Source organism: Staurois parvus, unplaced genomic scaffold (genome assembly GCF_062004578.1).
Source record: "Staurois parvus isolate SC_StPar_1 unplaced genomic scaffold, SC_StPar_1.0 ptg001627l, whole genome shotgun sequence".
NCBI lineage: Eukaryota > Metazoa > Chordata > Amphibia > Anura > Ranidae > Staurois > Staurois parvus.
The window spans coordinates 203,689-227,650 of NW_028319423.1; the positions used below are offsets into that span (position 1 = coordinate 203,689).

Consider the following 23,962-nt stretch of genomic DNA (forward strand, 5'->3'; position numbering starts at 1 on the left):
CTTGGGCCTCTCCATTCTTCCTCCATACTCGGGGTCCTTTTGCCTCTCCATTCTTCCTCCATACTCGGGGTCCTTGGGCCTCTCCATTCTTCCTCCATACTCGGGGTCCTTGTGCCTCTCCATTCTTCCTCCATACTTGGGGTCCTTGGACCTCTCCATTCTTCCTCCATACTCGGGGTCCTTGGGCCTCACCATTCTTCCTCCATACTCTGGGTTCTTGGGCCTCTCCATTCTTCCTCCATACTCGTAGTCCTTGGTTTCCAAATGAGATGCAAAAATTGCTCTCATCAGAAAAGAGGACTTTGGACCACTGAGCAACAGACCAGGTCTGTTTTTCTTTAGCCCAGGTAAGACGCTTCTGATGTTGTTTGTTGTTCAGGAGCGGCTTGACAAGAGGAATACGACATTTGAAGCCCATGTCCAGGATCTGTCTGTGTGTGGTGGCTCTTGACGCACTGACTCCAGCCTCAGTCCACTCCTTGTGAAAGTCCCCAACACTTTTGAATGGCCTTTTCCTGACAATCCTCTCCAGGCTGCGGTCATCCCTGCTGCTTGTGCACCTTTTTCTTCCACACTTTTCCCTTCCACATAACTTTCTATTAATGTGCTTTGATACAGCACTTTGGGAACATCCAACTTCTTTTGCAATTACCTTTTGAGGCTTTCCCTCCTTATGGAGGGTGTCAATGATGGTGTCAGGTCAGCAGTCTTTCCCATGATTGTGATTCCTACTGAACCAGACTGAGGGACCATTTAAAGGCTCAGGAACCCTTTGCAGGTGTTATGGCTTAAATTGCTGATTAGAGTGGGACACTTTGAGCCGAGAATATTCCACCTTTTCACAATATTCTCATTTTCTGGGATTGTGGATTTGGGGTTTTCATGAGCTGTAAGCCATAATCATCACAATGATGACAAATCACGGCTTGAACTATCTTGCTTTGCATGTAATGAGTCTATCTCATATATTAGTTTCACCTTTTAAGTTGCATTACTGAAATAAATGAGCTTTTGCACAAAATTCTAATTTTTCGAGTTTCACCTGTAGATAGTGATAACATCCGCAAATGGGATCCCAACCAGACAGTGCTAAATATGCACTAAAATAGTGCTGTGATGTGAAAAACATTGCCGTCAGATATACTGTGTGCTAACTAAATTGGGGCTATAGAAAAATGAAGAATATATACACATTCATAGTACACATAGAGTAAATCAATAGAATGAAAAAAAAAAAAGAATCTATAAGAAACTGAATAGTGAAAAAAAAAAAAGCCACAAGGCTAATATAACGCAACTCAGTTGCTTGAAAAGTTGATCAACCAGAATATACAGACCAGAATATAGACAAATAGAATAAATGGAAGTGAACCATATACCAGTGACCCCTAAATGGGGGATAACGTGAATATTCACTACTTATTCACTATTTATTCACGTTATCCCCCATTTAGTAAAAATAATTAAAAAAAATAATAAATTCCATTATCTATACCGCCATTTGTAAACGCTATAACTTTCACATAAACCAATTAATTTACACATATTGGGATTTGTTTTAGCAAAGACACGGAGCAGAATACATTTTGGCCTAAATTTATGACAAAATTTGATTTTTTATAATTTTTTTACTGGAAACGTTTAATGTAAAAAATCAGGTTGCGCTAATGAAAATATATCCAAATAAATATATCTCAATTAAATCACAGAAATGATATAAAGTCCAAAGTAAAAGTCCAACGTGATATAATACATAATATTTGAAGAAGCGTTCAAACAAATTCCACCAAAGTGAATCCACCACCGAAAACGGTTAAATAAACTCACCAGAGCAATATGCTGATCATGTTATAAATCAGCATATAGCGCTTCCTGGGAACAATGATCTGCAAATGGTTGAGGCAACACTAGGAACCAGGGGCGGACTGACAACTCATGGGGACCCCGGGCAATAGGGGATCATGGGGCCCCTGCGTCCTTGCCCAAACTCAAAAAAGCCTGTGAAAAAGGTACCAGGGGCATCTCATGGGGCCCCCTACTGACCCCGGGCCCTCGGGCAGTTTCCAAATGGTCAGTCCGTCCCTGCTGCCGACCTCTCCCACCAGCCATGATCTGCCTGTATTGGATAGAGATAGACATAGACCCAGTGATGATGAGGGAGGAAGGTAGGAACCAGGGAAAGCAAAGTACAAACTTCAGCTTTCAATACTGTACAAGGAAATGTAATGCATCCAGGGGCAGACTGACCATTCGAGCAATAGGGCACTGCCCGAGGGCCAGGGGTCAGTAGGGGCCCCATGAAATGCCCCTGGTACCTTTTGAAAAAGGTACCAGGGGCATCTCATGGGGCCCCCTTACTGACCCCGGGCCCTCGGGCAGTGCCCGAGTTTCCAAATGGTCAGTCCGCCCCTGCTAGGAACTTTGAATCTGGTCTCCAGGGAGCAATACTCTGCAGGACTGTGTACCATATAGATCCACTTCAAGAAATCAGCCACCGAATCCTTAGGATAATCAAACCTCCACTCGGGATATAAAGAAATAAAGACTCATGGTGCAGTACATCATAAAACTTCCGATTTAATAAAAACTATTGCACTTACAAGAAGCGGTGTCTATGCCGACACCAGCACCAGCGTGATCTGTATCATAAACACGGACCCAGCCTGGCTGCGCATGTGCCGTACCAATGACCTGGGAGCGTCCTGTTGTCACATCCAAAGGCTCCTTCCTACGTGTTTCGTCATCGGCGTCCTCGCGGAGATCCGTTCGGACGTTTTATGATGTACTGCACCATGAGTCTTTATTTCTTTATATCCCGAGTGGAGGTCTGATTATCCTAAGGATTCGGTGGCTGATTTCTTGAAGTGGATCTATATGGTACACAGTCCTGCAGAGTATTGCTCCCTGGAGACCAGATTCAAAGTTTCTAGTGTTGCCTCAACCAATTGCAGATCATCGCTCCCAGAGCAGAAAGCGCTATATGCCGATTTATAACATGATCAGCATATTGCTCTGGTGAGTTTAGTTAACCGTTTTTGGTAGCGGATTCACTTTGGTGGAATTTGTTTGAACGCTTCTTCAAATATTATGTATTATATCACTTTGGACTTTATATTATTTCTGTGATTTAATTGAGATATATTTATATGGATATATTTTCATTAGCGCAACCTGATTTTTTACATTTAATGCACCCTCTTTGTTTTATAGGTTCGGTTTTGCAGCTTATTCATTTGTTTATTTATTTTTTTCCTTGGCGCTATTTAATTATTCTACTGGAAATGTTTAATGGCAAAAAAATAAAAAATATAGTTTTTTTTTCAAAATTATCTTTTTTTTGTAAAAATAAAACAAAAATTAAAACATAGAGGCGATCAAAAACCACCAAGAGAAATCTCTAGTTGTAGGAAAAAAAGGATGCAAATTTCATGTGGGTGTAGCGTTGCATGACCGCGCAATTGTCAGTTAAAGTAACGCGGTGTCGTATTGCAAAAAATGGCCTGGTTAGGAAGGTCGGGGGGGGGGGGGGAATCCTCTGGAGGGCAAGGGGTTAAATTATCCAATAAATTTGGAGTTACATCAGAGCTTGACACCTTCCTCCTAAACATGCCACTTCGTTCCATCAGAGCCCACACTGAGATTTTTCTAAATATATATTCCATCTCCTCTATCATTGTCTTCTCAGAGTGTAGTCACTGACATTCCACATACATGACAGCCGCTAGAATGAGATGGGAATCATCCGCTAAAAATAAATCAACTTTACCGTCAGCAAGTTGACGTAATTCCACACATTAAAAATCTCATAGAAGCTTCAACATGTTAATGTCATTTCAAAAGTCATTTTTGAATTTGTTTTTATTTAATTACATTTTTTTTATTTTATTTATTTATTTTTATTTATTTATTTATTTTATTTAATTATTTATTTAATTATTTCATTGAAATAATTCCTGCTGATCCTGCCACGAAGGTCTTTGTTTAGACACTTCCTGTTATAGGGTGACAACGCTTTGACTCTCTCTCTTAACTGTGCTCCTATGTTGTCACCCTGTCCCATGGGCTTCTGATCGAGATTTAAAGTGGCCTTTTGTTGAAAAAAAAATGTTTTGCAGTGCTGTCTGTGTCCTGGAGACAATACTGTCACTGAGACGAGAAGTAAATAGAAATCGCCTCAATAAAATCCCAGATTTAAAAAAAAACTCCAAAAGGTGTTCTTGCTCTACCACCTTCCACCTAGGGCTATAAAGGCCGAGTCTTCCAATGGGGACACCTGTTCTGGTGACAACTAAGAGGAGATTTCCTTTCACTTTACCTCCATTTCCTGTTGTGCCTCCAGGACAAGAAGAGAACAGATATTTCTCCAGTGGGACACAGACAGTTAAAAATCTTAATAATTCTTCCGGCAGTGCAGTATTTTACAGTTGTCACAAAAACAGGAATCAAGAGGGAATCTTCTAATAGGGACACCTCTTTTGGTGATAACTGTATAAAATGGGGTTCTTCTCACCCAAGGTAGGGGGGTTTAACCATTTCTAGCATATACTGTGAAGATCTTTCTTTGGGCACTTCTATTTATAGGGTGACAACACCCTTTCCCTATTTCTAGATTGTGATCCTGAGTTGTCACCCTTCCAATGGAGAATGTTTTGGGTTTAGCACCCAATTAGAAGGTTATTAATGTAAGAAAAACTCAAAAGGTGTTCTTACTCTACCACCTTCCACCTAGGGCTATAGAGGCCGAGTCTTCCAGTGGGGACACCTGTTCTGGTGACAACTAAGAGGAAATTTCCTTTCACTTTACCTCCATTTCCTGTTGTGCCTCCAGGACAAGAAGAGAACAGATATTTCTCCAGTGGGACACAGACAGTTAAAAATATTAATAATTCTTCAGGCAGTGAAATATTTTACAGTTGTCACAAAAACAGGAATCAAGAGGGAATCTTCTAATAGGGACACCTCTTTTGGTGACAACCGTCTAAAATGGTATTCTTCTCACTTTGGAGGGATTTCCTCTCACTTCCTGTTGTGTTCCCACAACAGGATGCAAAGAAAAGTAGACGTATTGGGATACAAACACCAAAGTAGGGGGGTTTTAACCATTTCTAGCATATACTGTGAAGATCTTTCTTTGGGCACTTCTATTTATAGGATGACAACGCTCTTTCCCTATCTCTAGATTGTGATCCTGAGTTGTCACCCTTCTAATGGAGAAACTTTTGGGCTTAGCACCCAGTTAGAAGGTTAATAATGTAAGAAAAACTGAAAAGGTGTTCTTACTCTACCACTTTCCACCTAGGATATAGAGGCCGAGTCTTCCAATGGGGACACCTGTTCTGGTGACAACTAAGAGGAGATTTCCTTCCACTTTACCTTCATTTCATGTTGTGCCTCCAAGACAAGAAGAGAACGGATATTTCTCCAGTGGGACACAGACAGTTAAAAATCTTAAACATTCTTCAGGTAGTGCAATATTTTACAGTTGTCACTAAAACAGGAATCAAGAGGGAATCTTCTAATAGGGACACCTCTTTTGATGACAACTGTATAAAATGGGATTCTTCTCACTTTGGAGGGATTTTCTCTCACTTCCTGTTGTGGTCCCACAACAGGATGCAAAGGAAAGTCGACCTATTGGGATACAAACACCAAGGTAGGGGGGTTTTAACCATTTCTAGCAATTCTACTGTTAAGATCTTTCTTTGGGCACTTCTTTTTGTAGGATGACAACGCTCTTCCTTCATCACTAGATTGTGATCCTGAGTTGTCACCCTTCCAATGGAGAAACTGTTGGGTTTAGCACCCAATTAGAGGGTTATTTATGTAGCGCTCCTCAAGTTTAGCTAGGGGGAGCTAGTTAGTGTTTTATAAAGAGGCAGGTTACTCTAGGTGCTGAGGGTTGTGCAGGTCAGTTCCCTGATACCTTACCTGGCTCCGGAAGCTTGAGAAGGTTCTGGAAGGCAGTGGGTGGGGGCGAGGGGGGGCTGATCTGCATGCTCAAGGGACTCTGACCAATCCCCAAGCAGGAGGCTTGGCATGGGGTCAGGGCGGCCCTTAGGTATGAGAGAGCCTGATCTGCAGGGATTAGTGTGTCAAGTGGAAGATGGAGTGAAGGCTGGAGTGTGGAGCCCGGGAGGGGGGCCCAGGAGAGGGGTCTACCTACAGGCAGGAGCTGAAAGGAGGATCTATCTGCTTCAGGGAAGGAGCCAGACAAGCGTAAGGCCTGAAGGCAGCCACCAACCCACTAATTTCACAGGAGAGACAGAGTGAGGAATCCTACACCCCCTCCGAATAAGTGGAGAGGGCAGTCAGGTTGAAAATCCAACTAGCTTCTCATCTGGGGCTGTTTTACTAAGCGGCAGTTTCTAGGTCCCCTTGCCAAGGAATACCCTCAGACAGCTGGGTGAAGTGGAGGATTCATCTGGGGTCTGAGGTGGTACACCAGAAGGACTGGAGAGCTCTTCGAAGGACAGACTTACTTCTATTTTTTTTTATCCACGGACCTTTACATAGTTGCTTAGGAGTCTGTCCTCACAGTTCACAGTCCCCTTGGGCATCCCATGCATCCCTTAACCCCATCCAAGTTCAAAACCCCTCAACCACTTCCAGTCTGGACACTTTCACCCCACCCCTTCCAGTCCGGACACTTTCCCCCCCTTCCAGTCCGGACACTTTCCCCCCCTTCCAGTCCGGACACTTTCACCCCCTTCCTGTCCAGGCCAATTTTCAGCTTTCAGCGCTGTCACACTTTGAATGACAATTGCGCGGTCATGCAACACTGTACCCATATGAATTTTTTTGAATTTTTTTGAGACAGATAAAACTTTATTTTGGTGGTATTTATTCACCGCTGGGATTTTTATTTTTTTTCGCTATATAAATGAAAAAGTCCAAATATTTTGAAAAAAAGTGTTTTTCTTATAAAATTTTGCAAATACTGTAAATATCTTTCTTCATAAATATTGGCCAAAATGTATTCTGTTATCTTTTTAGTAAAAAAAAATTAGTTTATAACCAAAAATTATAATTTTTCAAAAATTTTTTAAATTTTTATTTTATGTTTATGTTTTGTTTTTTTTACATACCGTCACCCTAGCAGTACAGTGTCACCATACTACTTGTGGGGGGTGATGTCGATTTTTTTTTTTTTTTTTTACACTGATTGCTTTTACACCCATAAAGGCTGTAAAAGCAATCATTTCTCCTTCTCTGGCTGCATTCTTGCAGCCATTGAGAAATACTGTGTGAGCTGTGATTGGTCACAGCTTGTCACATGGTACAAGGCTGTTGTGATTAGCCCTGTACCATGTGACCTCTGTGATCATTCACAGATTTCACAAGTAGTAAGCAATGATGTCAGAAGTGACATCTTGCTTACTACTCTTCATGTGATCACTGATTGGCCAATCAGTGATCACAGGATCGGGACCTCGCACAGAGGTCCCGTACAACGATCAGTGTTCCGCTGTGTCCGGAGCTCCCAGGGAGCGCGCACAAGCAGGGAGTAGGGAGGACGTTTATAAATGGTCACCCACTCCTGCACTGCTCCCGTCTGGCCGTTTATATACATGAGACAGACGGGAAGTGGTTAACTAATGTGTTGCAAATCTATGCACATATGTATCTTCCAACTGGACTGGACTTTTTTGTCTTCAACTCCTTTGAGGTCCTGAGGAAGCAACAAGCGAAACGCGGTGACCTCTGGAGTACTTTGATGTCATGATATACAATGCTGTGAAATATTGGGCTGATTGGCCAAAATACTGTTTTTATGGTACATTTTGGAAGATATGTTTCAATAAACATGTTTTATACAATAATATGATGTTGTCCACTTTCTGTACCAGTAAAGTCCCATTTGGTTTTTATGGTTCTTTATACGAAATAACCAGCTACAAGCAGTACGAAGTACTTGCCGTCTGCCTTGTTTGTACAGATTGTCTTTAGCAGGTATCTTCTGTGCAGATAATTCCTTGAGCACCCTACTACTGAAGAGCAACCTCCCGGAGTTGGCTTCAATGGCACCGTGCGGCGAGACAGCCCAGGAGCTGCTCTCAGTCCTCATTAGTCCAACAGTCGCCGTCCCACTGTCCTCCAAATGCCATAAATGTTAGATAATGCTCGCATACAACGCGCCATTCCAATGACCTTTCAGGTAATTATATAAAAAGACTGTTTCGTTCGTTTGTGTATTCCTGCAAAAGTCACAAAGTCACTTTGCAGTTTCAAATAATGACCAACACCTGTCCTAATAGGGAGCTGGCACACACCTGCTGATAGCGGAAATCAGGCTTGCAGTGACTGAGGCCTCTCTGTAGAGCGATAGCTGGCTTACAATCCGCAACCCTGTGGAGGATTCCAGAATTTGGGGTTACTTTACAAAACTTCTGAGATTCCGAACAATTCCTGTATGTGTTCCTTCTGTGTGTGTATTGGTCTGACTTCTACAGGAAACCTTTGTTCTAGACTTGGCCGAAATCAAGTCATTTTCTTTTAAATCGGCTCTGCTGGTGGACAGATACAGATACAATAACTCTGCCCCATGTATATAATGCAACCAAATCCACCGCAAGAGGAGAGACCCGAGATGGGGGACCATGAGGGACCCCCCCCAGTGCTATCCATACTACATATATACATACAGATACAATAACTCCGCTCCCATGTATATAATGCAACCAAATCCACCGCAAGAGGAGAGCCCCGAGATGGGGGACCATGAGGGACCCCCAGAGTGCTATCCATACTACATCTATACATACAGATACAATAACCCCGCCCCATGTATGTAATGCAACCAAATCCACGGCAAGAGGAGAGCCCCAAGATGAGGGACCAAGAGGGACCCCCCCCCCCCAGAGTGCTATCCATAATACATCTATACATTCAGATACAATAACTCCGCCCCATGTATATAATGCAACCAAATCCACTGCAAGACGAGAGCCCCGAGATGGGGGACCATGAGGGACCCCCCCCCCCAGAGTGCTATCCATACTCCATCTATACATACAGATACAATAACTCCGCTTCCATGTATATAATGCAACCAAATCCACCACAAGAGGAGAGACCCGAGATGGGGGACCATGAGGGACCCCCCCCCCCAGAGTGCTATCCATACTACATCTATACATACAGATACAATAACTCCGCCCCATGTATATAATGCAACCAAATCCACCGCAAGAGGAGAGACCCGAGATGGGGGACCATGAGGGACCCCCCCCCAGAGTGCTATCCATACTACATCTATACATACAGATACAATAACTCCGCTTCCATGTATATAATGCAACCAAATCCACCGCAAGAGGAGAGACCCGAGATGGGGGACCATGAGGGTAACCCCCCCAGAGTGCTATCCATACTACATCTATACATACAGATACAATAACTCCGCTTCCATGTATGTAATGCAACCAGATCCACCTCAAAAGGAGAGCCCCGAGATGGGGGACCATGAGGGACCCCCCCCCAGAGTGCTATCCATACTACATCTATACATTCAGATACAATAACTCCTCCCCATGTATATAATGCAACCAAATCCACTGCAAGACGAGAGCCCCGAGATGGGGGACCATGAGGGACCCCCCCCCCAGAGTGCTATCCATACTACATCTATACATACAGATACAATAACTCCGCTTCCATGTACATAATGCAACCAAATCCACCGCAAGAGGAGAGACCCAAGATGGGGGACCATGAGGGGAACCCCCCCAGAGTGCTATCCATACTACATCTATACATACAGATACAATAACTCCGCTCCCATGTATGTAATGCAACCAAATCCACTGCAAGACGAGAGCCCCGAGATGGGCGACCATGAGGGACCCCCCCCCCCCCAGAGTGCTATCCATACTACATCTATACATACAGATACAATAACCCTGCCCCATGTGTATAATGCAACCAAATCCACCGCAAGAGGAGGGCCCCGAGATGGGGGACCATGAGTGGAACCCCCCCAGAGTGCTATCCATACTACATCTATACATACAGATACAATAACCCTGCCCCATGTGTATAATGCAACCAAATCCACCGCAAGAGGAATGACCCGAGATGGGGGACCATGAGGGACCCCCCCCCCTAGTGCTATCTAAACTATACTACATCTATAAAACAACCACACCATCTTTTTCCAGAGCAGTCTGTATTTCTCCTGAGGTTGCCTCTGGGGTTTTTCTTTGTATCCTGAACAATTCTTCTGTCAGTTTTGGCTGCAATCTTTCTTGGTCTACCTGACCTTGGCTTGGTATCAAGAGATCCCCGAACTTTCCACTTCTTAATAGGTGATTGAACAGTACTGATTGACATATTCAAGGCTTTGGATATCTTTTTATGTCCTTTTCCATCTTTATAAAGTTCCATTACCTTGTTACGCAGGACTTTTGACAGCTCTTTTCTGCTCCCCATGGCTCAGTATCTAGTCTAGTCAGTGCTTCCACATACGAGCTAACAAACTCATTGACTGTTTATACACTGACACTAATTGCAATTTTAAAAACCACAGATGTGGGACATTAACCTCTAATTGGCATGTGTGTCACCTTGTGTTTCTCTACCAAGGCTAAACATTCCAGGGGGCGGAGGCTTCTGATCCGGGGGCGGAGACTTCTGATCCGGGCTATTTGGGTGATTTCTGGTATCATTAGGATTTAAAAAGGAACCAAACAACTATTTGAAAATAAATTGCTTTATATGATCCTCATCCTTCAATAAAAGAGCATTTCTTGGCATGATCAGTCATATATTCAATATCAATGCCAAAATTTCACAATTTCTGCCAGGATATGCAAACTTTTGAGTACAACTGTATATATATTTTCCAGGCCACTATGGCAGAGGCAGTTCTGGACCGGATTTTGTGGTCCACTAATGACCACCAGCAGGTGGTATAAATCAGGTAGGACTGGAGCAAGAAGTTGCTTGTGGTCTGGGACTCAGAGAGCCATTTCTAAATGAGCTGTGGATGAAAGCTTGTGTTGTACAAAGAAGAAGGTTTGCATATTGGTTTGCTTTGTTGGTGACGGGGAGAAGCCCTTCACCAGTGAGATAGGAATCTCCTGTGTTTAGTTAGTGCCTGGGTGGCGAGGGTTTATTTTCTGCTTTTGTTTATGATGCTGGCACCCTTTTAAATAAAACGGACAAGTCGGATTTTAAGAAAGCCCTGCTGTGTGGAATACCTTTTTCCCAGGGAAGGTGATCCCCCACCTGAGCTTCCCCCACAGTATATATATATATATATATATATATATATATATATATATATATATATATATATATACTGCATGTTGAAATGCGTTTTTATTACAAAATATATGAAAAATATTTTTAAAAATACATTTCAAATATACAGTGTCTTTAAAAATACAAATCTACATTTTTGGAATAAATTTACAAATATTTGTTAAAATGATTTTTTTATATGTTGAAATATCTCTGAAGAATATATTTAAAAAAGTTATATTTTGAAAAATATTTTTCATATATTTTGTAATATATAAAAAACGCATTTCAGCATGCAGTGTGTGTATGTATGTATGTATGTATGTATGTATGTATATATATAATATGGCCAAAATTGTAGTATTTCAAATATAGGTCAATATATTTGGGAAGAATATTTTTATAATATATTTCAAATATATTTTTCTTCCATGTGGTAAGCTCTCACTTTGTTTAATCACCTCCAGAGTCCATACTGGTAGGTGCCAGGAAGGAATCCATTGTTTGATTGTTTATGCAGTGTAATTTTCTCCTGGGACTTGTAATGTGAGCCATACCTGTCTAAGGGGGGAAGGTTTTTGTGTATAAGTGCTGTGCTGTCAATTAACAAAGTCAGTCCTTGTTTTACTCATTGGTTCTGTCTGATGCTAGGGGTAAATTTGCTATATTCTTTTTCCAGAGTGGAGGAAGCTGTAGTTTGTCAAAGATACCCAGTCGGGGTGTCAGGCAGTCCGTCACTCTATCTATTCTATCATATTATTTCTATCCACAGTATCTATTGTATATTATTCTATTCTACATAATTACAACAATATCTATTATATACTGTATCATTATTATTATTATTATTATTATTATAATACATTCTTCCATCATATCTGTCTGTCTGTCTGTCTGTCTGTTATCTATCTATCTATCTATCTATCTATCTCTCACCCCCCCCCCCCCCCAATCTATCTATCTATCTATCTATCGTCTGTTCTATCATATTATTTCTATCCACAGTATCTATTATATATTCTATTCTACATAATTACACATTGTACAACAATATCTATTATACTGTATCATTATTATACATTCTTCCATCATATCTATCTATCTATCCTATCTATCTATCTATCTATAATCTATCTATCTATCTATCTATCTATCTATCTATCTATCTATCTATCTATCTATCTCTTCACATCTGTAACAGGCACAGTGCATTGTGGTTATGTGCATTGAGTTGCCCTTCAAAATAAATGACAGCACAAGGCACTGCACTTATCTTCATACAATGTACAATCTAATCAGACTCTTAGACAATACTGAACTTAGTTTAATAGAAGTGCTGTAGGACTGTCTATTCTATCTCCAAGCAGCCAATCAGATCCCAGCTCTCACCCTCCCTATGTTATAAATAATGTGTTGGGCTGGTAGTTTGGCTCCAGCAATACAGACAATTTGCCTGAAGGATACTTTGATACATGACGGTACGATATGGGATGTTGAACCTAACTATCTGACATGAGGACATTCAGAGAGAACAAAGGAATGACAGATGTTTTAACACAGAGGATCCGGCTATCTGCAGAGGAACGGCTGCGGTGGAATTCTCTCTGGGTGAGTTTGCCATGTCACAACGTATTATCATCATCTACAATCTGTCTGCCACTTCCCCGATCAGAAGACGCTGCCGTGTCAAGAGCAGATTTATACAAAAATCCTACCATTTGCCAACTACCGATATGAATGATGGCACTTCATATGTGTCAACACAGATAGAAACCCGATCATGCGCAATCCCATGCACACCAAAATCTTATTTTTTTTTTAAATCCCTGACACATGATTGAGTATTCAAAGTGAGCACAGCTTTACATTATTAACTTTTCTAAGTCATCACTCCCGTCCCCTTTAGGCACCAACACCAGAACCGACACCGGCACCAGCCCATCTCTAGATCTACGTATATGACAAATACCAGTAGAATATCACAGCCATGAAGGTTGCGGCGAGGCAGTACAAAAGAAAGAAAAAAGCCTGACTCTAAAGTACAACATGTCATTATTATTATGGGTAAGTGGGCGGAGTCATGCATATTATTCATTTTTGCCCCTTTAAGCAACCTGGCATTTAAAACCAATGGGGTGCAGCACAGATATAGCTGTCATTTTACAGATCCTCTATTACCAACAGCTGTATCGGGCTTCTTAGCCCTCATCAGTGCATGGCTTTACCAACTCTGTGGTTAGGGATATGTAATATTCTGTAATAAAAAGATAATGCTGTATCTTACAGTACTTTAGAGGAGTGGTTTTTGGTTTCTCCAGTACCATTTCACAGGGACCTTAAGAGCTTGTATACACTCACGGTTGTCCTTGCCACCCCTCTGAAAAGCGATGTGGAATCAGGACCAGGACAAGGGGGGGAAGCTAAGCGGGCACCTGCCCAAGGCTCTGTGTTGAGGGGGGCACTGATGAGTTGGCCGCTTGTCCCACTCCTTACTGACAGGAGTGATTGCAGTGTCACTCCTGTCAGAAGGAGCAGCAGCTGATAGCTGCTACTGGAGGGAGGATTCGACTTTCTCCTCCCTCCAGCCTTCATGGGGCAAAAAGGAGCCAGCCTTGAGACAGTGTACTCTCTCTCAGCATCACACTGTGAGGAAGGAGGGCAGACTGTGTCCTTCTTCCTCGCTCCTCCTGTGACCCCAAAACCGAAATTGTGGAGGCCGCTCAGACTGGAAGGACCACAATCAATAAAGCCAACCACTGTGAGTGAAGGCTAGGATAGAGTTCATTCCGGCTCCAGACAGCAATGTACAGGAAAGAAAATGTCCATATGAGCTGCCTATCTCTGCAAACCTGAGGTAAGAAAGCGTAACAGCCTCAGTCTGAGCTCCAGCCAGGCCACACCCCCAACACATTTTACTCCGCCCCAGAGCTTAATTATGGCTTCCCTATGATTAAGCTCAGGGGTGGAGTGAAACACGTTGAGAGCTCAGCCTGAGCTCTAGCCAGGCCACACCCCCAACGCATTCTACTCCGCCCCAGAGCTTAATTATGGCTTCCTTATGATTAAGCTCTGGGTGAAATGAAACACATTGAGAGCTCAGCCTGAGATCTAGCCAGGCCACACCCCCAACGCATTCTACTCCGCCCAGAGCTTAATCATGGCTTCCCCATGATTAAGCTCAGGGGTGGAGTGAAACGCATTGGAGACATGGCCTGGCTGAAGCCCAGGCTGAGGCTGTACTACCTTTTAACCTGGGGTTCGAAGACATGTGAGGCTTACATGGACATTTTCTTCCCTGTCTATTCCTCTCTCCTGTTATTGGAGACACCTGATGTAAAAGGGGACTCTTTGCCTTGGGTGCTCAATGACCATTTTTCCAGCACTGTGTCAATAGATCATTTTTCAAAGGATGTTTGACAGGCTGCTGGAAGTCAATCTGTCCCACCATCGTGACACAACCATGGCTGTAAATATATATCTTACACTGCTGAGAGCTAAGATGCCTGAAACAACTGTAAGCATTTTGGTAATGGCTCTATCAAATCATGGCTATATCCATGCTATGCACCAGCGGTTCTAGATGTGCAGATGGCTAAAATCGGAGCAAAAGGAATTATCTGACTCCACCCACCCATTAGCAGTGAATGACTCCCATGTTTTTGGGGTTTGTGCGGGAAGTGAAGACGTGTAATTATAATTGACTCTTATGAGAAGGCAATGCTGTATCAATGTATAGAAGTAAGCAGTGATGTCTATAAGAACAGACATGACAGGATATTTAGATGTACATATAATTTACTGTATCTGACACATTGACAGTAGTGTGTTCTGACTTGGTAATGTGTTGCGACAGTAAAACATTTTTTTTTATAATTTAATGTTTTCCTCTTTCAATAAGCAGTCAGCCTTGAGTTGCTATTTTTCTCTAAATAAATTATATAACCCAACAAACGACGTGTCAAAATTAACAGCAATTTTGAGGCATCAGGAAAAGCTGGACATTTTATACTTACCTCTCCAAAATTTTCTTTTCTTGGTTGAGAGCACCAACCATATGAGAGGTACCATGATGGCACCTGGAAAATTGAAAATTGTATACTTACCTTTCTGTACAGTATGTAGCACCCTTCTAGAAGTGGAGTGAACTGCAAGGTAAATTTAGTTTGTTCCACCGTAATCAGAGGAGCAGGGGTTGACTGATCAAGGCTGCTGCCCTGTTACTTCCCCCTGTCTTCTAGAGAAAAAAAACAAACAAAAAAATACACAAAAACACCCCCCACACACAAAAAAAAACAAAAACGGGCAGACTCAATGGACCAATTGTTTTTTTTCTGCCATCACTTTTTTATGTCTCACTTTTCTAGTTCTAGAAACATAGTGGGAGAAAGAACAGAGCATGCAGCCTGAATATTTATGGGACTTCAGCCAATCTCTGGGGATGTGTGCCCAGAAGGTGGTGGGAGACTTCAAAAATAGTAGAGTTCCCAGGTCTAGTCCTGCTGTGACCACTGTGCATTGGCTCTGCCCCTGGGCAGATTTCTGGAAGAATCAGTCAGGAAGACACCAAGGTCCTAGCTAGGCATAGCTGGGGGGGCTGATTCTCAAGCTTAAGTTATGGAATCAAGTTGGGTCTGGAGAAGCTCACTGGAAAGAGCCAGGAGGGAGTTGGGGGAATGAGTCCAGCTGTCCTATGGTGGTGTGAGCCTACATCTTCTTCACTATGAAGGGCTTGGTGGATATTGGAGGAAGGCAATCAATGATCTTGCAGCTATGTGAGTAAGAAACCCCATTGTTGAGTTAGTGACGTGTGCAGCTTTTATATTCTCGAAGGAGTAGTAGTCACCCTCAGCATAGAGATCCTGTGGGACTTTCATTTTCGTACTGTACAGCCAGAAGGTTCAGGAGTCCTCAAGTTGTTCACTTCTACAGTTTATTGGGGTATCCCATGCTCCCCCTTCCTATACAAGATCATCATTCCCAATAAACCCCCCCCAAAAAAAAATAAAAAAGAGACCCCCTGGACTGTTTTTGGAGCCAGTGGAAGAGTGAGAAAATGACATGCACCTGGCTGCGTGTGTGCTCTAGGGGGAAATAGGACTGCCTTGACCAGCGGCTCCTACAGGGGTGAGCTACGTTTAATTTTCTTTTTCTAGGGTGGAGCACCAACCATATAAACAAACAATGCAGAATGCATTTCCATCATCTTGTTTAAGTAGCTGTGGGGACTTTCTAGTCAACACGTTTTTAGATTCAGGTCCACTTCTTCAGGAAACAAGAAGTAAGCATCTTGCGAACAGCAGTGGTCTACATACAATTATAGCCATGTCTACAGTGACTTCCAGCTTCCCCAGTGGCCCATCAGGTATGAGCAGTGCCAGGACAAGGTCATCCAGTGCCCAGGGCAAAGATGCTGAACTGCACCCCCCAATGGGGGCACTACAGTACAGCTTCTGCCTTTTGCTGCAAGGTGCACCAAAAAGAAATTGTTGGGCGGCCAACCGGAACCCTTAGAGTGCCAGTATGTCAGTGGTGCAGATGATGGACCTCACCACTGGAGACATCATTGCTCCTCTGCTTAGGCTCCTTCTGTCACATCGGGAAGCCACCAGGCAACAGGGTGGGTCAGTAAAGTATAGAAGGGGTGAGGGTGAGCTCTCTGTTGTATGAATACACTCTGTGGGCTGCTGTCTCATGCCCCTCCAGCACATAAAGACACTGTAACCAGGGCAATTGCTCCTCCTGACCCATCAGGTCCCAACCCTGTTTATGAGATATAAATACTTACATTGTGCCAAGCTGAACCAATGTAACTATGCAATATAGATCATTCACAGAGTTCAGCTTTAGATTTGCTTTAGGAAGATATCAATAATTATTCCATCCTAAGCCTTTGGAATGATTGTGTATTCTAGAATCGGGAAGTTAATACCATCCTGATAAACACCACCTAAGGATGATGATGACGAAGAGCATTCATGAAAGTTCAGCCTTTGCTGGAAAGGGATTTGTCAGGACACAGAGAACACACTGAGTCCCTGCAATGCTCAGGATTTGACTTTGATAAGATCACACAAAGGAGTTCCTGGACTTCTCTCATTCTTCTCCAAATCCTGGAGGAGCTCAAGGGGGGGGGGTGTTTCATAAGAGTGGCTCCCGGTACTGTGTGATCGCTGTTGCTGTGTGCGCCCCGCGCGCTCCGTCTTGCTCCGTCACATCTCCTGAGCTGCTGTTTTGCAGTGCTGAAACTTGCTGCATTGCAGTACAGAACCCACACAGACAAAAACAAGACACCAGAGCAGAGAATAACCCAGCACTCTGCCCTCGCTGCTCACTTCTGCAAAGAATTTTATTAGCCACTGAGGGGAAAAAAACGAACAAAGAACTGAAAGAAAGAAAAATGAAATCTTTGCTTGTACACCCCGGTTGACAATTGGAAATATGGAAATATGTTCAGCAGGAGGAGCAGATAAGATGATTGTTATCATTTCAGGAGAATTCTTGTGGAAGCTGAAGTTGGGTTCTCCCTTATGCTCCAAATGTAATAAAGACTTGAGGGAGGGATTTCTTTGGCGTGGGAGAGACTTTGGCCATTGATTGAGTGATGCCAGCTGCTGGGTGTGTCCAAATAGTGATTTAAGTGGACCATTGATAAGTGGCTAGAACTGTAATCAGCAGGAAGATGCAGGAATTGGGACAGGGATTGGGGGAGATAGTTACATAGTTAGTCTGGCTGAAAAAAGACAAAAGTCCATCCAGTTCAATCATTAAAAAAAGTTATAAAGCTATACGCACAGTTGATCCAGAGGAAGGCAAAAAAAAACCCCAACAGAGCATGATCCAATTTTCTCCTGAAGGGAAAAAAGTTCCTTCCTGATCCCCCGAGAGGCAATCGGATATTCCCTAGATGCCAAAAATTAAGAGAACTCCACCACGTTGCAGGATTCTGGTCAAGCTGCATGTGATTGGGTTCTTCCTATTGTGTTTGAGCTCTTCCACACATGCAGTAATTATAGTTATACTCTATAGAGTATAACTTTGTGGACACCTGGCCATCACACTTGTAGGAGCTTGCTGGACTGTCCATTCCAAAACCATAAATTTAAGCACATACGTAGCCATACAATCTCTACTGACAAATGTCCTTCCAACCTTGTGGTAATAGTTTGGTGAGGACCCTTTTCTGTTCCAGCATGACTGCGCCTTGTGTACACAGCCAGCTCCATAAAGACATGGTTTGACCCGTTTGGCGTGGAGGAACTCAAGTGCCCTGCACAAAGCCCTGACCTCAGCCCTACTGAACACCTTTGGGATGAATTGGAATGCCAATGGTTAGCCAGATCTTCTCATCTGAAACAGTACCTCATTTAAAAATGGGCACAAATTCCCACAGAGAACAGACCTTTTGGTGACTTTGGGAAATACCCTTTTCTATTCTACCATGACTTTGCCACTGTAGCCAGCTCCATAAATACATAGCTTCACCAGTTTGGAGCTCTGACCTCAACCCTACTGAACACCTTTGGGATGAATTGGAATGCCAATGGTTAGCCAGATCTTCTCATCGGAAATCAGTACCTCATTTAAAAAAGGGCACAAATTCCCACAGACAACAGACCTTTTGGTGACTTTGGGAAAGACCCTTTTCTATTCTACCATGACTTTCCCACTGTAGCCAGCTCCCATAAATACATAGCTTTACCAGTTTGGAGTTCTGACCTCAACCCTACTGAACACCTTTAGGATGAATTGGAATGCCAATGGTTAGCCAGATCTTCTCATCGGAAATCAGTACCTCATTTAAAAAAGGGCACAAATTCCCACAGACAACAGACCTTTTGGTGACTTTGGGAAAGACCCTTTTCTATTCCACCATGACTTTGCCACTGTAGCCAGCTCCATAAATACATAGCTTCAACAGTATGGAGTGGAGGAACTCTAATGTCCTGACCTCAAGCCCTGACCTCAACCCTACTGAGCACCTGTTTAGTAGCGTTGACCTACTTGTAAGCCAAGTCTTCTCATCCAACATCAGTACCTATACTTACAAATGGGCACAAATTCTCACAAACACCCTCCGAAATTTTACAAAAGCCTTCCCAAAAGAGTGCGGTTGGTATAGCGGAAATATGGGTGGGGTGGGGCAACTCCATATCTATAACCAATAAATCACTGCGCGTTATGTGACCATTATTGCAAAATGGTCATCAGCACTTATGGGGTTAATATATCTGTTTCTTCTGTATCCCTTAAAAGGAAGAGACGTGACAACCCCATAGTGTAGCAGCATTTAAGACCACCCGTTATATTTAAAATTAAAGCGTGCGCTCACTTTGACATACATGCAGTATATCGGTACTGTATAAAACAAGCTTCCAAATGAACAGATTGCTCTACTACAGCTAACTGCCGATGTACATGTGTGATGACGTCACATCCTTTGGCGCCTACCCTACGTGTTTCGTCACAGATGATGTCGTCAGGGGACTGGCTGGAACCAACTCCACTTAAATAGCAAACGTTCTTGGAATGGAATGTCTGCAAGCACCTAACAAACACTGGTGGTCAGTGATATTTCTCTTCCCCCCCCCCCACCTACTTGTGAAGAGCACCGATGATTATTGGTATTCCAACCCCACCCTCCTCGAAAACCGTTGGTGGTCAGTGATTATTTCCCCCGGTCTTCCCCAAATGAGAAGTACTGAAGATCAGTGGTATTCTAACCCCACTTCCCCTTCAAAAGCATTGGTGGTCAGTGATTTTTCTCCCTCCCCCCCCCCAATGTGAAAAGCATTGGTGAGTAATGGTATTCCAGCCCCACCCTCCTCAAAAAGCATTGGTGGTCAGTGACATTTCTCCCCCCACCTTCCCCACATGAAAAGCACTGAGGATCGGCGGTATCCCAACCCCACCTCCCCTTCAAAAGCAATGGTGGTCAGTGAAATATCCAACAACTTCTTTATTTGTAAAGCACAGGTGGTCAGTGGCATTCCAACCCCACCTCCCCTTGAAAAGCAATGGTGGTCAGTGGTATTCCCCCCTTACAACCCCCTCTCCACAACAATGGTGGTTAAAGATATTTCTCCCCCCTTCCCCCGTAAAATGCATTGGTGGCCAGTGGTATTTTGGTATTTCTCCCCCACTCTTCCACAAAAAACACTGGCAATCAGAGGGAGACACCGAGCATATGTACCTGCTTCCTGCTCTGTGTCCGGCACCGCCATCTGTGTGGTGACATCACCGCTGGAGCTGTGGTCATATTATTGGGTAGAAAATCTGTCTAACGACAGTATGTACATACACTCACCAGCCACTTTACTACGTCCACCTTGCTAGTGTCAAGAAAATCTCCACACCATGACACCACCAACCTGAACCGTTGAAACAAGGCAGGATGGATCCACGCTTTCATGTTGTTTATGCCAAATTCTGACCCAACCATCTGAATGTTACAGCAACCAGTCTGCCCATTCTCCTCTGACCTCTGACATCAACAAGACATTTTCCTCCACACAACTGCAACTCACTGGATATTTTCCCTTTTTCGGACCATTCTCTGTAAACCCTAGAGATGGTTGTGTGTGAAAATCCCAGTAGATCATCAGTTTTTTTAAATACTCAACAACCACCCAACAACCATGCCCCGTTCAAACTCACTTATATCCCCTTTCTTCCACATTCTGATGCTCGATTTGAACTTCAGCAAGTCGTCTTCACCACATCTAGATGCCTAAATACATTGAGTTGCTGCCATGTGATTGGCTGATCAGCCATTTGTGTTACCAAGCAATTGAACAGGTGGAGCTAATAAAGTGAATGAAGTTGAGAGAAGAAAGTTCCTGATCAACTTGCCAGCCAGCCTGCCAACAACCGGATCAACCTGTCTAACAGTATGCGTCCATAACAGGGGTTTAGTTAGCACACATTTGCAAATACATACGCAAGCCACAGAGCCAAGTCACGGCACCATGATACTCTGTGGTCCAAACTCAACAATTTCAGAGGGCCCCCATAGTAGAGGCACATGTATTTAATGGATAGATCAAGGGCAGGTGAACCTGAGGGAGCCACCCCTCTTAAAGGCAAAGGAGTGCACAGGACCCCTAGCATATAGCACAATGGTAACCAGGGTGTTCTAGTGCAGCCACGTACCTAGAATCCAACATGCAAATAAAAATGGCCACCGCCCCAGTCTATAACTGGCTTGTGTAGCAAGGACACTTGAACAGGCAACACATAACGAATGAAGGGGAGAGAACAAAGTTCCTGGTCAACTTGCCAGCCAGCCTGCCAACAACCGAATCAACCTGTCTAACAGTATGCGTCCATAACAGGGGTTTAGTTAGCACACATTTACAAATACATACGCAAGCCACAGAGCCACGTAACGGCACCGTGATACTCTGTGGTCACAACTCTACAATTTTCCTAATAAAGTGGCCTGTGAGTGTAGGTGGAGAGCCAAGTGCTGGAAGGAGCATTCCTAATCTTGAGTTTGGGATAAAGTCTTGGCTCCCCTGCTGACCCAAGGAGGCATGGGCTGGTATGGGTGTACCGCCGGTACCCTCTTACTGGTAGCCCTGGCTCACATAGTGGTGATGGTCAGGAGCATGGGCGGACTGACCATTTGGAAACTCGGGCACTGCCCGAGGGCCAGGGGTCAGTAGGGGGCCCCATGAGATGCCCCTGGTACCTTTTTCATAGGATTGTTAGAGTTTGGGCAAGGACACAGGGGCCCCATGATCCCCTATTGCCCGGGGGCCCCATGAGTTGTCAGTCCACCCCTGGTCAGCAGAAAAGAGAGAGGAAGTGAGAAACAGAAGACGAGACAATGATTAGGTTTCATGAGGGACGTCTTGCAAGGATTTGGTGGACCAAGGAACCCTCCAGGCTTTCTATACTAAGTGAGAACTCTGGATGGTCATAGAGGACATACGGGTGAATGCACCATAGCTGTGTTTGCTGAGTGTAAAGAATGTCTCTCTGTACAAACATTCCACGCTGTAAACAGCTGCTCATGTGTACTTTACCCAGAGCACAATGGCATTTCCAGGGTAAAGCCTGATGTGTTCTCTACGTAAATCGGACATTTCTTGGTGAAGGTGAGAACAACATCCGGCATCTGCTCTCCTCAACAACTCCTGACAACGTAGCTATGCCGTGTGAATGGTTCCAGGTAATGTGACGCATAAGCAAACATTTTTATGCCGTGTGGGCTAAATGCTACATCCTCTTGTTGGTATTTTAAATGATCCTTTACTATATGAGTAGGGGTGGCATAGCAAAGCTACACAATATACCAGTACAGTTTGTAAAATGCTGAGGATGCATTCAGGGGTGGATTGACAACTCATGGGGCCCCCCCACAATAGGGGATCATGGGGCCCCTGTGTCCTTGCCCACACTCAAAGCACACCCAAAAAAGGCCTATAAAAGGTACCAGGGGCATTTCATGGGGCCCCCTACTGACCCCGGGCCCTCGGGCAGTGCCCTAGTGCTCGAATGGTCAGTCCGGGGTGGGGGGTGGCATAGCAAAGCTACACAATATACCAGTACAGTTTGTAAAATGCTGAGGATGCATTCAGGGGTGGATTGACAACTCATGGGGCCCCCCCACAATAGGGGATCATGGGGCCCCTGTGTCCTTGCCCACAATCAAAGCACACCCAAAAAAGGCCTATAAAAGGTACCAGGGGCATTTCATGGGGCCCCCTACTGACCCCGGGCCCTCGGGCACTGCCCTAGTGCTCGAATGGTCAGTCCGGGGTGGGGGGTGGCATAGCAAAGCTATACAATATACCAGTACAGTTTGTAAAATCCTGAGGATGCATTCAGGGGCGGATTGACAACTCATGGGGCCCACAGGCGATAGGGGATCATGGGGCCCCTTTGTCCTTGCCCACACTCAAAGCACACCCACAAAAGCCTATAAAAGGTACCAGGGTCATTTCATGGGGCCCCCTACTGACCCCGGGCCCTCGGGCAGTGCCCTAGTGCTCGAATGGTCAGTCTGCCCCTGGATGCATTACATTTCCTTGTACAGTATTGAAAGCTGAAGTTTGTATTTTGCTTTCCCTGGTTCCTACCTTCCTCCCTCATCACTGGGTCTATGTGCATCTCTATCCAATGCAGGCAGATCATGGCTGGTGGGAGGAGTCAGCAGCAGGGGCGGACTGACCATTTGGAGGGCCCAGGGTCAGTAGGGGGCCCCATGAGATGCCCCTGGTACCTTTTTCATAGGCTTTTTTGAGTTTGGGCAAGGACACAGGGGCCCAATGATCCCCTATTGCCCGGGGGCCCCATGAGTTGTCAGTCCGCCCCTGGTCGTCAGGAAGCTGTACATAACTTCCTGAAACCATGACAGCACCCTGCCTCAGTATTCCTTTTGAGAGCGCTCAACTCAGTGGGCTGACTCTTGGAAGGGGTTATCCAAATTTCCAAATGCCTTGATGGGTGGGTGTCAGTCTGAAGGAGTGGGCGTTCCTGGGCAGGTTGTATTTGCATGCAGACCACCCTAGGTAGCACCCACACGCAAGGCTGGCCCTCCATGAGTAAGCCCTCATGCACACGCTGGTAATGTTAGCTGTGTAAAGTCACGTTAAAAACTTGAGTTTTTCAGCTTTTTAGCATTTTTGCATTAGCGTTTAGCCGCATTTTCCCACGTTTTTTTCTGCGTTTGCATTTTTTAGCGTTTTTTTAACCAAAAAAAATATTTTTATGGTCA

At 44.1% G+C, this 23,962-nt stretch overlaps 1 protein-coding gene across 2 annotated transcripts in view; it reads right to left on the bottom strand.

Moving 5' to 3' along the window:
* The window catches only part of KCNK10 (potassium two pore domain channel subfamily K member 10), a 187,520-nt gene that overhangs the window by 75,350 nt on the left and 88,208 nt on the right, over window positions 1-23,962 (bottom strand). The gene's annotated exons all lie outside the window — the stretch shown is intronic.